Here is a 14,181-nt window from a genome sequence, read left to right on the forward strand (position 1 = left end):
CTCCCAGTGGGCAGATCTTTAGTGAATACACTTGGTCATTTAATTTGTGTGGAAAAATAAGTGGTCTAAGTTGAGAATATTTAAGAACTTATGATGGTGAAAGATTGAAAGATAAGGAAAAAGAAGTTCTGGGAAAGAGGCATGTGATAGAGAGTGTGGATAGACCTATAGGATAGGACACCTAGGTATAAAGATCTTTAAATCGCATGTTAAAGGCCATTGGAGTTATTGGCCACGGAAGAGGCACTAACAACTAGGTCAACGGGATTATTTGGCCAGTTTACATTGCCTAACCTCTATTTTTGACAACTCCAGTACTAGCACATGAGAACATAGATAGAATATTCAAGGTGACAGAGTTGGAGGCATGTGCTAAAGCAAAATGAAGTCCCACTCATCAAAGCTGATCAGGGAAATTGATCTAAGATGTTATTTAATTTTCTTTAATTCTACAGATATCTGTTGGTGGTTTAAGTAAGTGCATTTCACTTTTGTATATTGACTTTGTGTCTATCAGCATTGCCAAATTCACTATTAATTTTAGTAGTTTCTCTAGAGCTATTTTTTCTATTTTCTACATACAAGGTCTATAGTTTATGAATAGTGACATTTTTATATGTTCCTTTTCAATTCTTCTGCTTTTTTAGCTTTTCCTTGCCTAATTTTACTGAATAGGACATCCAAATACAAGGTTTAATAGAGGTAATAATAGCAAGCATCTTTGTCTTATTTGGAATCTCAAAAGGAAAGCTGTAACATGTAACCATTCAGTATGATACCTGCTATTCATGTTTTGCTTCTATTTTAATTAAATTTGCATATATTTTAATCAGAACAAGAACATTTCATTTTACTTATAGTTTTCTAATAATTCTTTTTGTTGACTCTTATCAAACACTTTTAATGCATTTTTATATGATCATAAGCTTTTTTTCTTTATACACTTTATTAATGTGACTGATTTTTTTTAGTAGAGAGGAGTTTATTTTTATTCTAGCTTTTACTTTACATACAGTAAATTTTACTATTTTGGAATATAGTTCCTCATGCTCCTCTTTGTACTAAACTCTTCACTGAATCTCAGCCTCTGGCAATTATTGATCTGTTCTTGGTCCCTGTATATTTGCCTTTTTTAGAATATCATATAAATGGAATCATAAAGTATGTAGACATTTGAACCTGAATCCTTTCATGAAGTGCAGTGGATTCGAGGTTCATCCATGTCTGGAATAGTTTTTGTTTTTTATCTGAGACTGGTATTCCATTGTAAGGATGAACTGCAGTTTGTTTATTCAGATAGTCACTGAAAGAAGTGTGGATTATTTCCAGTTTGGGGTGATTATTAATAAAAGCACTCTAAATATTTTTATATGGGGTTTTTATATAGACATATGTTTTATGTCATTTGCATGAATGTTTTGAAGGGAGATTACTGGGTCACCTGGTAGGATATGATAAACTTTATAAGAAATATCCAAACTATTTCAATGTGGCTGAGGGAGTTTATATCTCTTCGATCAGCATATGAGAGTTCTAGTTTCTCCGTATCTTTGTCAGCACTTGGTATTGTCAGTATTTTTAATTTTAGCTATTATAATATACATAGTATTAACTCATTACAGGCTTACTTTGCATTTCCTCAATGTCTAATGATGTGATTATCTATTCATGTGCTTTTTGCAATTCATATATTTCCTTTGGTAAAGCAGTCTTTCAAATATCCCCCCCTTTTTAATTGAATTGTTTGTTTCCTTATTACTGAATTTTGACAGTTTCTATTTATTCTGACAAGTCCTTTGTCAGATATGCAGGGATGTGTTTTGCGAATATTTTTTTTCTCAGTCTGTGACTTCATTATTTGAAGTAACTTTCACAGAACAGACACTTTCATGTTTGATGAAATATAATTTATCTATTTTTTAATAAGTTCTCTTTGCTTTTTTTCTTTTCTTTTTTTAAAATTTCTTTTCAGTGTAACAGTATTCATTGTTTTTGCACAGCACCCAGTGCTCCATGCAATACGTGCCCTCCTTAATACCCACCACCTGGTTCCCCCAACCTCCCACCCCCGCCCCTTCAAAACCCTCAGACTGTTTTTCAGAGTCCATAGTCTCTCATGATTCACCTCCCCTTCCAATTTCCTTCAACTCCCTTCTCCTCTCCATCTCCCCATGTCCTCCATGTTATTTGTTATGCTCCACAAATAAGTGAAACCATATGGTACTTGACTCTCTTTGCTTGACTTATTTCACTCAGCATAATCTCTTCCAGTCCTGTCCATGTTGCTACAAAAGTTGGGTATTCGTCCTTTCTGATGGAGGCATAATACTCCATAGTGTATATGGACCACATCTTCCTCATCCATTTGTCCATTGAAGGGCATCTTGGTTCTTTCCACAGTTTGGTGACCGTGGCCATTGATGCTATAAACGTTGGGGTACAGGTGGCCCTTCTTTTCACTACATTTGTATCTTTGGGGTCAATACCCAGTAGTACAATTGCAGGGTCATAAGGAAGCTCTATTTTTAATTTCTTGAGGAATCTCCACTCTGTTCTCCAAAGTGGCTGCACCAACTTGCATTCCCACCAACAATGTAAGAGGGTTCCCCTTTCTCTACATCCTCTCCAACACATGTTGTTTCCTGCCTTGCTAATTTTGGCCATTCTAACTGGTGTAAGGTGGTATCTCAATGTGGTTTAATTTGAATCTCCCTGATGGCTAGTGATGATGAACATTTTTTCATGTGTCTGATAGCCATTTGTATGTCTTCATTAGAGAAGTGTCTGTTCATATCTTCTGCCCATTTTTTGATATGATTATGTGTTTTGTGTGTGTTGAGTTTGAGGAGTTCTTTAAAGTTCCTGGATATCAATCTTTTGTCTGTACTGTCATTTGCAAATATCTTCTCCCATTCCATGGGTTGGCTCTTTGTTTTGTTGACTGTTTCCTGTGCTGTGCAGAAGCTTTTGATCTTGAGGAAATCCCAAGAGTTCATTTTCGCTTTTGTATCCTTTGCCTTTGGAGACATATCTTGAAAGAAGTTGCTGTGGCTGATATCGAAGAGGTTACTGCCTATGTTCTCCTCTAGGATTCTGATGGATTCCTGTCTCATGTTGAGGTCTTTTATCCATTTTGAGTTTATCTTTGTGTACAGTGTAAGAGAATGGTCGAGCTTCATTCTTCTACATATAGCTGTCCAATTTTCCCAGCACCATTTATTGAAGAGACTGTCTTTTTTCCACTGCATATATTTTTCCTGCTTTGTCAAAGATTATTTGCCCATAGAGTTGAGGGTCCATATCTGGGCTCTCTACTCTGTTCCACTGGCCTATGTGTCTGTTTTTATGGGCATCAGCATCTTGACATGACTTTATAACTTTGAATTGCATTCCAGTACAAAATCTCACTGAGATCTTGGGAAAATAGATCTTTTTTTGATGACGGGGCAATGCCGGTGGGAATATAAAGCATAAAGAACAGTTCCAGAGCATGGATCATACCTGGGTAGGGCAGGAAGAATAACAAAGGCATGCATCTCTGAACTGCTATGGGACCAGAGCAGAAAGTGTTATAAAAAAACAGGTAAGAGCAAGAAGAAATATAAATAATCAAATGGCCAGCAGATGGAGAAAAGAAAATGAACTAGGTTAAACCAAGTCTGGGATTTATTGGTATAGACTAGTATCATATTGTCATGGATGCTTTATGAAATGATGCATTTTCTGAGGTCAAATTATTGCTAATATTAATTCAATTTAAGAAGTATTTACTACATCCTTATTGTATATCACATACTGTGCTAGATATGGGTATATAGCTGTGACAGAGCCCCTTATATACTTATTGTGATATACTTATTGTATATCACACACTGTGCTAGGTATGGGTAGAATCTCTACAGTCTGGTAGAGATTACCTGCAGTTACAAACCATGTATAGGATATAAGACAATGTAAAGGAACATGGAGGAGGTGCCTAATCCAAGGTTGGCACCTTAGGTAGGGTTGGGGAAGACTTCTTAGAGGAAAATACTTTTAAATAACTATAAACAACTTAAAATACTTTTAGGCTACTATACCAGGATTAAACAGTTGCAGCTTATTTCTGCTGGTTGTCATTCCTCTGGTTAGGAAACACTCAGCTATGTAAGGGTTTAATCTTCATAGGTTAATCTTAATAGATTAAGACTGTCAAATCACCAATGTGAAATTCTTTTTGTTGCCTGTTCGACTTACTTCATAAGAAGTTTGTAGACTCCCTGGGAAGGTCACTTGACCAAGGTAGAAAGAGCTACCCATGGAGTTTAATGTTTAATGTTGATGTTGAGATCTGGATCTTGGATTTCCATGACTATTAGCCTAGATAGTCTGTCTTTCACTTCTGTGCTCTTTCTGTAACCCTGTGCTAACTGCCTATGTGTAAGGATATTAGGAAGGTACAAGCTACAATCACGTAGGCCATAGGCCCAGCTTTATCCAACTTGGGAAAGGGTCTTCCTCTGCCTTCTCAGTCATGGCTGCCTCTGAACCCAAGTTAAATTCTTCCTTCCCTGATTATTCAAGCTAGATATATTCTGATCCCAGCCTATACTCCTGGCTAAGCTTGTCTGGTTGTTCAGGAGGCCTCTATCTCCTCTCGTGTAGAGCACTTACTGACTTCAAGACCTTCCTTCTTTCTTTCACTTCTGATGGCCTCCTGGAAACTTAGATTCAGCTTGAGCTGTGGCTTGCAGCAAACCACAGACATTTCCAACTACCCCAAGGAGAGAGAGAGGCTTTGCTTGTTCAGCTGTTAGACAATACCAGTATGTTATGACAGTGGAGAAAATATAATTAGGTAGAAAGTACATGAACATCAGCAGACTGGAGTTTTAGTTCAGCTCTGTTCTGCTGTGGCTGTGGGATCTTGAGTAGGTTATTTTTTTTTTTTTGCTGTGTCTTGGTTTTCTTTTGAAAAAGAGGTGATAATGGATGTGACAGTGCTCTGAAGAGTAGAATATTCGAAAAAGGTAAAGTAATAATAATTAGTATAATCACCATCACCACCACCATCATCATCATATGCAGGCCTGACATATGCTACATAGATGACACACTCAGGTGTATGCATTGGCAAATGACTTCTCACAAAGTGTAAACACACCACACTGCCCTTCTCACCCAGCAGCTGCCTCTAGGGAAAGATGAGGTGTGATTTTGGAATAATGGCAGGATGTGTGTTCATGGAACTAAGTTTCTCTATCCGGATAACTGTTCTGCAATCCAGAGTTAAGTATCTGTTTATTCAGGGGCTTATTTCACCAATATGTTAGGCTGCCTTCCCAGGCTGTCTGACATACATTCTTCATACATGCATGCGTGCCTGCCAAATTCTTCTTCTGGAGACAGCCCTCCCCCTAACCCTTTTTTTTTTTTTTGTATTCACAATCCATAAATTTGTGCAAACTTCAAATATGTTTATATTTGTAGTATTCACAAATAACATATAATTTTTTCTCTGTGTACTTGATAAGGACAGAATAAAAATGACAACTTTTTCTTTCTTAGTTAAGGAACCAAAGTGCCAACTGGTAAGGCTGGAGATCTGGTCTGAGGCAGCTTTGACCAACTCTGAAATGGAATACTGAGAGGCTCATTCTGACTCCAATAAATAGAGTATGGGCTCCCAGCTGTGGGGGTAATGGAGATGACTAGGTGGTTGCCTTTTAGGCAAGCTGTCCTGCCTGGAGCAAAGCTGAGACTCAAGGAAGGTGTACAAAGGACTACTAATAGTCAAAATAGCTACTAGATATCCTAACATTCATATCTTTTATACAGGTAGAAAATCCCTTCATCCTCACCCTATACCAATAGTTTTATTTTGTATACATCTCTAGTATAATTGGCCATTTCCTTTCTGGCTATAGTAGATTAGAAACAGCAAAATAGAAAGGGAACAAAGCATAGAACTCCCCCATTCCTATTGCTAGGTTATTAGTGTCAGTCATGTTGATAACTTCAAGAAATGACACAGGAGTAGAAACTGATAACTAAAAAGTCCCAAGAATGGAAAACTTCAGCTGTGTGGGACCTTTGAGTGGCAATGCAAATAATAACAACTGTCCTCACAGTCCCTAAAGGAATCATTACATGAAAGCACCCCACAATCCTTAATGACTCATTAGGAAGAAAAGAAACCTCTAAATTATATTAGATATCTTGTCTTTAAGTAAGCACAGTCCTCTGTGTGTAATTTTAAAGAATGTTGTAATGAAAAAAAGCACTGAAAGAATCCCATTGACTCTTTCACTTGTGAAATATGAATTGAGCACTCTGCTATGTGCCAGACACTGGGGATAGAATGGTAAATGATACATAGCCCATGCCACCTTGGAGATCACATTCTAGTGGGAGAAACAAAGGAACAAGTGATTAACATGCAGGGTAAGAAGGGGATTAATAGGGTGCTAAGAGACCATACAGCAGCAATACTGGATATGAGCATTCAGTGAAGGTTTCCCGGAGAATATGATGTCATAGTTAATAAGTTAACCAGACAAAAATAAGTGAGGGTGAGTAGTTCTATGTAGAAGGAACATATTTGTGGAAATACAAGTAGTTCAGTAGGGGAGGGAAAGTTATATGAGTGACAGATAACAAGTTTAGATGTTTGACATTTTTCATGAAAACAATGGGAAGCCACTGAAGAGTTTTGTTCTGTTTTGTTTTAATTTTATTTTTTCAGTGTTCCAAGATTCATTTTTATGCACCATACCAAGAGTTTTAAGTTACTTTACATGAATAAATTTAAAAATTTTTAAAGGTTTACCTTAGCTACACTGTGGGTAGTAGATTGGAGGAAGCAAGATGGAAGACAGGGAGTAGAGTTGGGAAGCTGTTTTAGCGACACAGGTGAAAGAAAATGAAAGCCGGGTTTAAGACAGTGGCCATATCAATGGAGAGAAGATGGATTTGATAAAGATTTGGAAATGGCATTGATAGGACATTGTGAATGCCTGATGAGAGAGAGAAAGGAATCAAGGATAATGCCGAATTTTCTAGCATGTGCCACAGGGAAGATGGTGGATAGGCCATTCCATTTAGTAGTCTTTACTTTGCTACACACTAGGTTTTAAATAAATTTCAGTTTCCTCATTTGTAAAATGATCTAAAAAGATCTTTTTGAGATCTTTGATTCTCAAAAAGGGAGACTTTGTCTCTTACCCAGGGTACATTTGGCAATGTCTGGACATACTTCAATTGTCACATTCAGGGGAAGGGGTGTTACTGATGTTTAGTAGCCTTTAGTAAAGGCTAAAGATACTGCTAAAGATCCTACAATGCACAGGAGAGCCTTTCGCCTCAACAAAGAGTTATGTTCAAAAAGTCAACAGTGCCAAAGTTGTGAAACCCTGGGCTAGACAATATAAAGGACTTGGATTAAACTCAGAGGTCTATTCAAAGCTTAGGAGTTTACAAGCTAAACTGGTTATGCTTATTTTGATACATTAAGGGATCAACTTTAGTGTCCTGGAAGAGTCTCTTTTGTGGACCAGCTGGATAATTGAGGCATCACTAAAATTATTGGACTGTTAATAACCAGACGTTGGTGAATGTGGTCTCAATAACCTAAGCCAATTTCCAAGAGTTTTGGGGTGAATCATGTGCTACAAGTACTTAGAGTATATGTGCACATGGCACTTAGTGTGTACCTGCAAACTTATTCTAATCTTTTAGAGACCGAGAGGGCCTCTTACCCATGTTCTTTTTGTTGAACATGCAGTATACCCACTTGCACTTTAGGACAAAGGAACAAGAAAGAAATGATGGGGCTGCAGTAGCTCCTGCCCAAACTGTGTATCTCCTAGAATTGTCCTTGGGACCAGAAGAGCTATTTGTGCAGCATTAGGCCGTATGTGTGGGACCACTAGCAGAGCCCCTACAGAGTATCTACCCCAGACCAAGATATTTTTTTAAGATTTATTTATTTATGTATTTGAGAGAGAGCATGAGCGAGAGAGCAGAAGCAGGGGCAGCAGCAGAGGAAGAGGGAGAAGCTGACTCCCAGCTGAGCAGGGAGCCCAATGCGGGACTCAATCTCAGGACCCTGGGATCATGACCTAAGCCGAAGGCAGATTTTTAACCTACTAAGCAACCTGTGCCCTATACCCAGGCCAAGATATTTAATAAGATTTTGACTTTAGGCCAAATGTGATAGCAGGTGCTCTTCCCCCATTCTGTGTTAAGAGACACCCTTCCTGAAGGCATGTCTCCCACTGTCAGGCCGGGACTATTCAGGGGCTTCCTCATAGAAAGGTAATGAAAATGAAAGCCGGGTTTAAGGCAGTGGCCATATCAATGGAGAGAAGATGGATTTCTGTCATAGCAGTCCAAATAGACTAAAACACTGACTTATGCTTTAATATAATCCCTCTGGCTAGAAGCTGGAAGACCACCTAGAAGTCTTTTGCAACAATCAGAAGCAAGCAAAACCAGCATGGCTGCAGTGAATGTGGTAAGAAATAGGTGGATTCTGGATATATTTTGAAGGCAAAACCAATAAGGTTTCCTAATGAATTGGATGTCGCTGTAAGAGAAGAGAGGACTTCAGGATGACTCCAAAGTTTTGAACCTGAGCAATAAGAAGGATGTAGTTGTCAGTTGTGATAAGGAGTAGTGTACATGGATTGAGATTCAGTGCTGGACCTAGTAAATTTGAGACGCAAATGAAACAGCCAAGTAAAGATGTCAGGAAGGCAATTGGTGGTATAATCAAGTTTGGAGAAGGGTGTGGGATGAAGATATAAAAGCCATGAGACTGGATGAGAGTATCAAGAAAAGGTGTAGAGATAGAGAGGAACAAAACAATATCTGGATCTAGTAATAATAGATGTTTATAGCTTGACCAAGGACTAATTCTGCCTGTCTGCTTTTTGTGCAGTAAGCATTGCAGCAACTAACCTGCCCCCATCAGCCTTGAGAAAAGGGTTTGGGTCTTTAGAACCTTAACTCTCTAGCCCGTGTCCTATTGTGCATTCTGCTCATGGCAACAGCAACTATATTTTCTGTGTGATATTTAAACCTCAAGAGGTTACTTGGTTATAAATATTTATCATTTCCTCCTGGCTAATATAGTGATTATTAATCTTAGCTGAATAAGAATCCATTCTTACTGGTATAATTCCTATGCAAATATTTTGAAAAACAGTTTGAAATGCAAGCTGCCACCTGTTGTTTTGCTTTACTCAAGGGAAGGGAAGGCACCATTGTCCAGAATTCTGAGAAGAGCAAGCCTTTGCCTTGCTCCCCATATCTTCAGTTTGTTATTTACAGACCGAAAGTCTCACATAGTAGATATTACTTTAGGAAGAAGAGTCACTCCCAGTGCTGTTCTGCAGTATTTGTCATCATATTAAAAGATATTTCTCTTGCTTTTGAGGGCACCTTGCTCCTCTTAACTCTGTTTGCGGAGTCAAAGATGGGAGTGTTGATTTCTAAAGGAGGAACAGGAAAAAGAGAATCAGTAAATGGCTAAAGCATTGTTCCAAGGTCACCATGTTCCCTGCTCTGCCTCTCAGATAGGACGGCTCCCAGAATTGGTCCTAATTTCCTTGAAACTGCTAACAGATATTTCACATCATAACCAGAGTAAATCAATCTTGATTTTTACGTTTTATGGCTCTGGTGACAATGATAATTCTCAGAGCAAGGCTCTTGGTGCAGAAGAACACATGCTAATATAAAAGTCTTATAACAGTATGTACAGACTTTGTGGGAGCATGAAGACTTTCTAAAGGACACCTAGACACAGTTTTAAGAAAATCAATGGCCAGATTCCCAATTTTTATGTGTATTTAAAGAAATAGACCTGTTAGGGCACCTGGGCAGATCAGTTCATTAAGCATTTGACTCTTGGTTTTGGCTTATGTTGTGAACTCAGGGACCTGAGAGTGAGCCCCATGTTGGCATTCATCATGACATCTGCTTAAGGTTCTTTCTCTACCTCTCCCTCTGCCCCTCTTCCTTGCTCTTTCTCTCCAATGAATAAATAAATAATTGAAAAATAGACTGTAATTGGACTGTCAGGTTAATTCTCCTTTGAACCTCTTCTTTCCAAGCCCTTTTCCTGCTCTACAAAAGAAAGGTATACCTCTCATCCATCCTGAATTATTATGATGTAGTCCATCCTCTGACTAAAGAATGCAATGTTCTGGACAGAGTGCCTAGTCAGAGTAATATAGACAAAATAACTTAGTATGAAATGTCTTTCATAAATTCTGTATTTTTTTTTTTTGATCCTTGGTTATCTGGTCTTTATTTTTTTTTTAATTATTATTTTTTTTTTATTTCCAGCATAACAGTATTCATTATTTTTGCACCACACCCCGTGCTCCTATTAGCCAAATACAGCATCTTCTTCTTGCTGTTAATTTCTACAAAGTACATTAAGCTGAAATATTTTTTAAAGATTTTATTTATTTATTTGACAGAGAAAGACACAGCGAGAGAGGGAACACAAGCAGGGTGAGTGAGAGAGGGAGAAGCAAGCTTTCTGCTGAGCAGGGAGCCTGATGTGGGGCTCAATCCCAGGACTCTGGGATCATAACCCGAGCCTAAGGCAGACGCTTAATGACCGAGCCACCCAGACGCCCCTAAACTGAATATATATATATACATATATATGTATATATATTCTAATATATGTATATATATATTCTAGTTATAACTAGAACATTAGAATATCACTGTCATTTCATTAGGGTTAACTTCTCCCTCTGAGATATGTGCTATTTCTGTCAAATTGTTTTCAACCATGAAATGAAATTATTGACCTATCTATGTATAATAATTCTCAAATGTCCATGTCTCTATTCATCTGTCACACGATTTAAGGCACTTTGAAGCCACCTATGTTAGAAATTGAAATTTAGCATTAAACATTTAGATCTTAATTCACAGCCTATGGGAAAAAAACATAATATGTGCACTTTTAAATTTTATGATTTTTTTCTTCTCCAGTTTTATCTACTTTCAAGTCCATAGACAAGTGAAGGAGTTACATATATAACTAATATGTTTATTATTTTATAAATAAATTGCTTTTGTTGATGAAATACATACACAAAGTATGCAAACAATAAATGTACATCTTTATAAATTATTGCAAATAGACTTATGTAAGCAGTCAAAAAATAAAGTATTTCCACCACTATGGAGGAGCCCTTGAGCTTTCTAATCACTGTGTCATTCTTCTATATAGGTAAACACTCTCCTAAGAGCATAGATTTGTCTTTTTTTTAACTTTCTTTAATTTGAATTATACAGCATATATTTTAGTGTGCCTGGTTTCTTTTATTCAATGTTAATTTTGAGAGGTTCATCCATGTTGTTTAGTGTGGCAGTATCCATTTATTTTCATAGCCATGTAATAGTCTACTGCATGAACATAACCTAATTTATTAATCATTTCTACTGCTGATGGATGTTAGAGTTGTTTCCAGTTTGGGGCTATATAAACAATGCTATACTACACTTGTGTCTTGAAAGTAAGAGGGTTTTCTACTCTTCCCAGAGGCAGATGATTTCTTCTACTCCTGCTCTAAAAGCAATGAATTTTTGCCTGGGCCTTAAGGAAGAAAGTTTTTGTTGCTCCACAACATCGGCTTAATCCTCATTTCCTGGTAAGATGAATGCTGGGGAGCAACTGAGACTTTAACCTGTCAAGAAGCAGCTAATCACATACTGAGCCAACAAGTCATGGAAGCTCTTTCTTTCTTTTTAAAATTTAATTTAATTTTTTCAGTGTTCCAAGATTCATTGTTTATGCAACACACCCAGTGCTCCATGAGTACATACCCTCCTTAATACCCACCACCAGGCTTACCCAACCCCCCCCCCCAACCCTCAGTTTATTTCTCAGAGTCTCCTGGCCTGCCTCCAATCTTCTTTACAAGCACCCTGAAATTTCTTTTATTAAAATATGTTTGTCAATCTTTATATTAGTACCACACTGCCGTCGTTAGTATAGTTTTATAGTGAATTTTGAAATCAGGTTAATAAGTCATCCAATTGGGTTCTTCTTTGAGATTTTCTTGGTTGTTCTTGATTCTTTATACTTCTATATACATTTTATAATTAGCTTGTCATTTTTCCCCCAAAAATATTGCTGTACTTTTCATTGACTTATAATTTGGGAATGGCTGATATTTTTACAGAATGAGCTTTCCAACCCACAAACATGGTATATATCTCCATTTATTAAGTTGTTTGGATTTTATCTCCAAATTTTTCTGAAATTTTCTACATAGACAACTTTCATATTTTCTGCTAGATTTATTTCTAGCTGAAGTGGAAACTGTGGTATACTACCCATATCTTCTCTTTCAGAAATAAAGAACACTCTAGTCAAATGCTGTTGGGAGTCTTGAGGATTGAAGACTTTTGGCTGAGTCTTTCCCCATGAATTTCCCTCAGCTGAAAAGAAATCCTTCACCATAAGTCTCACTGCCCCCTAGTAACTGGTTGATATAGGAAAATAGTTAAAAGACCTTGTTTTTTTGACACAACAGTAGGATTGCCAGATAAAATACCAGATACCCAGTTAAATTTGAATTTTAGATAAATGAGAATTCTTGTATTAATGTTTAAACATACCTATATTAAAAATCATCTCTTCTTTATCCAAAATTCAAATTTAACTTAGCAGCTTATTTTTCATTTTGTTTTATTCCTGTTTTGTTTTTAAGTAATTCTGTCAATAATACTCAAGAGTAGATAATGAAGTTCCATTCCAGTTTTAGAGAGTCCCTTGGTTTATTTTTTCCTAATGATTTTATTTATTGTTTATTTGAGAGAGAGGTAGCAAGAGAGAGCATGAGCTGGGGGAGGGGCTGAAGCAGGGACCCCAATGCAATCCTTGATCCCAAGACCATGACTTGAGCCAAAGGCAGACACCCAACTAAATGAGCCACCCAGGCTCTAGTTCTATGGCTTTGTTCTATGAGTTCTATTCAAGAACTCTGTGCTTTGTTCTATGGCTTTGAATGAGGCTGTGTTGCTATTGCGTTGCACTTCAACTCCTTCCTTTGCATAAATCTACTTCTTCCATTCCCCCACAAGTGTTGATGCTAAATATACACTCTAATAATCTTACAGCATACAAATCTTTGTTTCAGGATCTATTATCCAAGCTGATTAGTACCAGGGGTGGTCAGAGGATGCAGACTAAAAATAGAATTTGGGTCTGAATCACCCACTGGGCATCTGGCAGTTAGAACCCCTTCACTATAAAGAAGATATGGTATATATATACAACGGAATACTATACAGTCATCAAAAAAACTTGAAATCTTGCCATTTGCAATGACATACATGGAACTAGAGGGTATTATGCTAAGTCAAACAAGTCAATCAGAGAAAGACAATTATCATATGATCTCACTGATATGAGGAATTTGAGAAACAAACAGAGGATCATAGGGAAGGGAGGGGAAAATGAAACAATATGAAACCAAGGAGGGAGATAAACCATAGGAGACTCTTAATCTCAGGAAACAAACTGAAGGTTGCTGGAGTGGACGGAGGTGGGAAGGATGGGGTGGCTGGGTGACGGACATTGGGGAGGGTATGTGCTATGGTGAGAAAAAATAAGTAAATAACATCTTAAACTCAGAAAAAATAAAAAGAACCCCAACACTAGTACTAGGTAGAGCTCTTGGCCATTTTCTAGTTGTGAAATGCTTAAAACTTTCATATGTGGTGAACAAGGATGGATGCTAGTTGAAGAGAGTGCAGTGGTTACTGGTGGTTATAATTTCAAGTTTTTTGAGAGTTTTTTTTTGAGAGTTTCGAGTTTTAAGTTTTGAGAGAAATACTAATTCTAAAGAAAATGGAATCAGATAGCTCTTCTTGAAAGCTATCAATGCATTGAAGAAGGACAATGAATGGCTGAGGGTGATTAAACACCAGCTAAAGATAAAGTGTGAAAGTCGAAGGGTATATTTGGTGACATATAAAAACACTCTTACCTCCTGCAATGGAAAGGTAACAACTGAGGATCAGACTCAGGACTTACCCATATAAGTAGCCATGTGCCAGAGAAGGTTGATTTCTCAGCCACAGAAAATCTATGTCAAATTTTGATGCCTAATTATGTAGGAGTCCTGGGAGCCGAAACAAGGACAACAGGGTCAACAACTAAAA

General features: G+C 37.4%; 1 protein-coding gene across 4 annotated transcripts in view; it reads left to right on the top strand.

Moving 5' to 3' along the window:
- The window catches only part of RTL4 (retrotransposon Gag like 4), a 377,204-nt gene that overhangs the window by 279,127 nt on the left and 83,896 nt on the right, over positions 1-14,181 (top strand). The window contains exon 1 of one of the 4 annotated variants that reach the window (XM_032330108.1): positions 8,396-8,494. The exons of the other annotated variants lie outside the window; for them this stretch is intronic. The gene's annotated coding sequence lies outside the window, so the exon portion shown is untranslated. Of the gene's footprint in view, positions 1-8,395; positions 8,495-14,181 lie in introns of those variants that run through there. 4 annotated transcript variants of the gene reach the window in all.

Source organism: Mustela erminea, chromosome X (assembly GCF_009829155.1).
Source record: "Mustela erminea isolate mMusErm1 chromosome X, mMusErm1.Pri, whole genome shotgun sequence".
Lineage (NCBI taxonomy): Eukaryota > Metazoa > Chordata > Mammalia > Carnivora > Mustelidae > Mustela > Mustela erminea.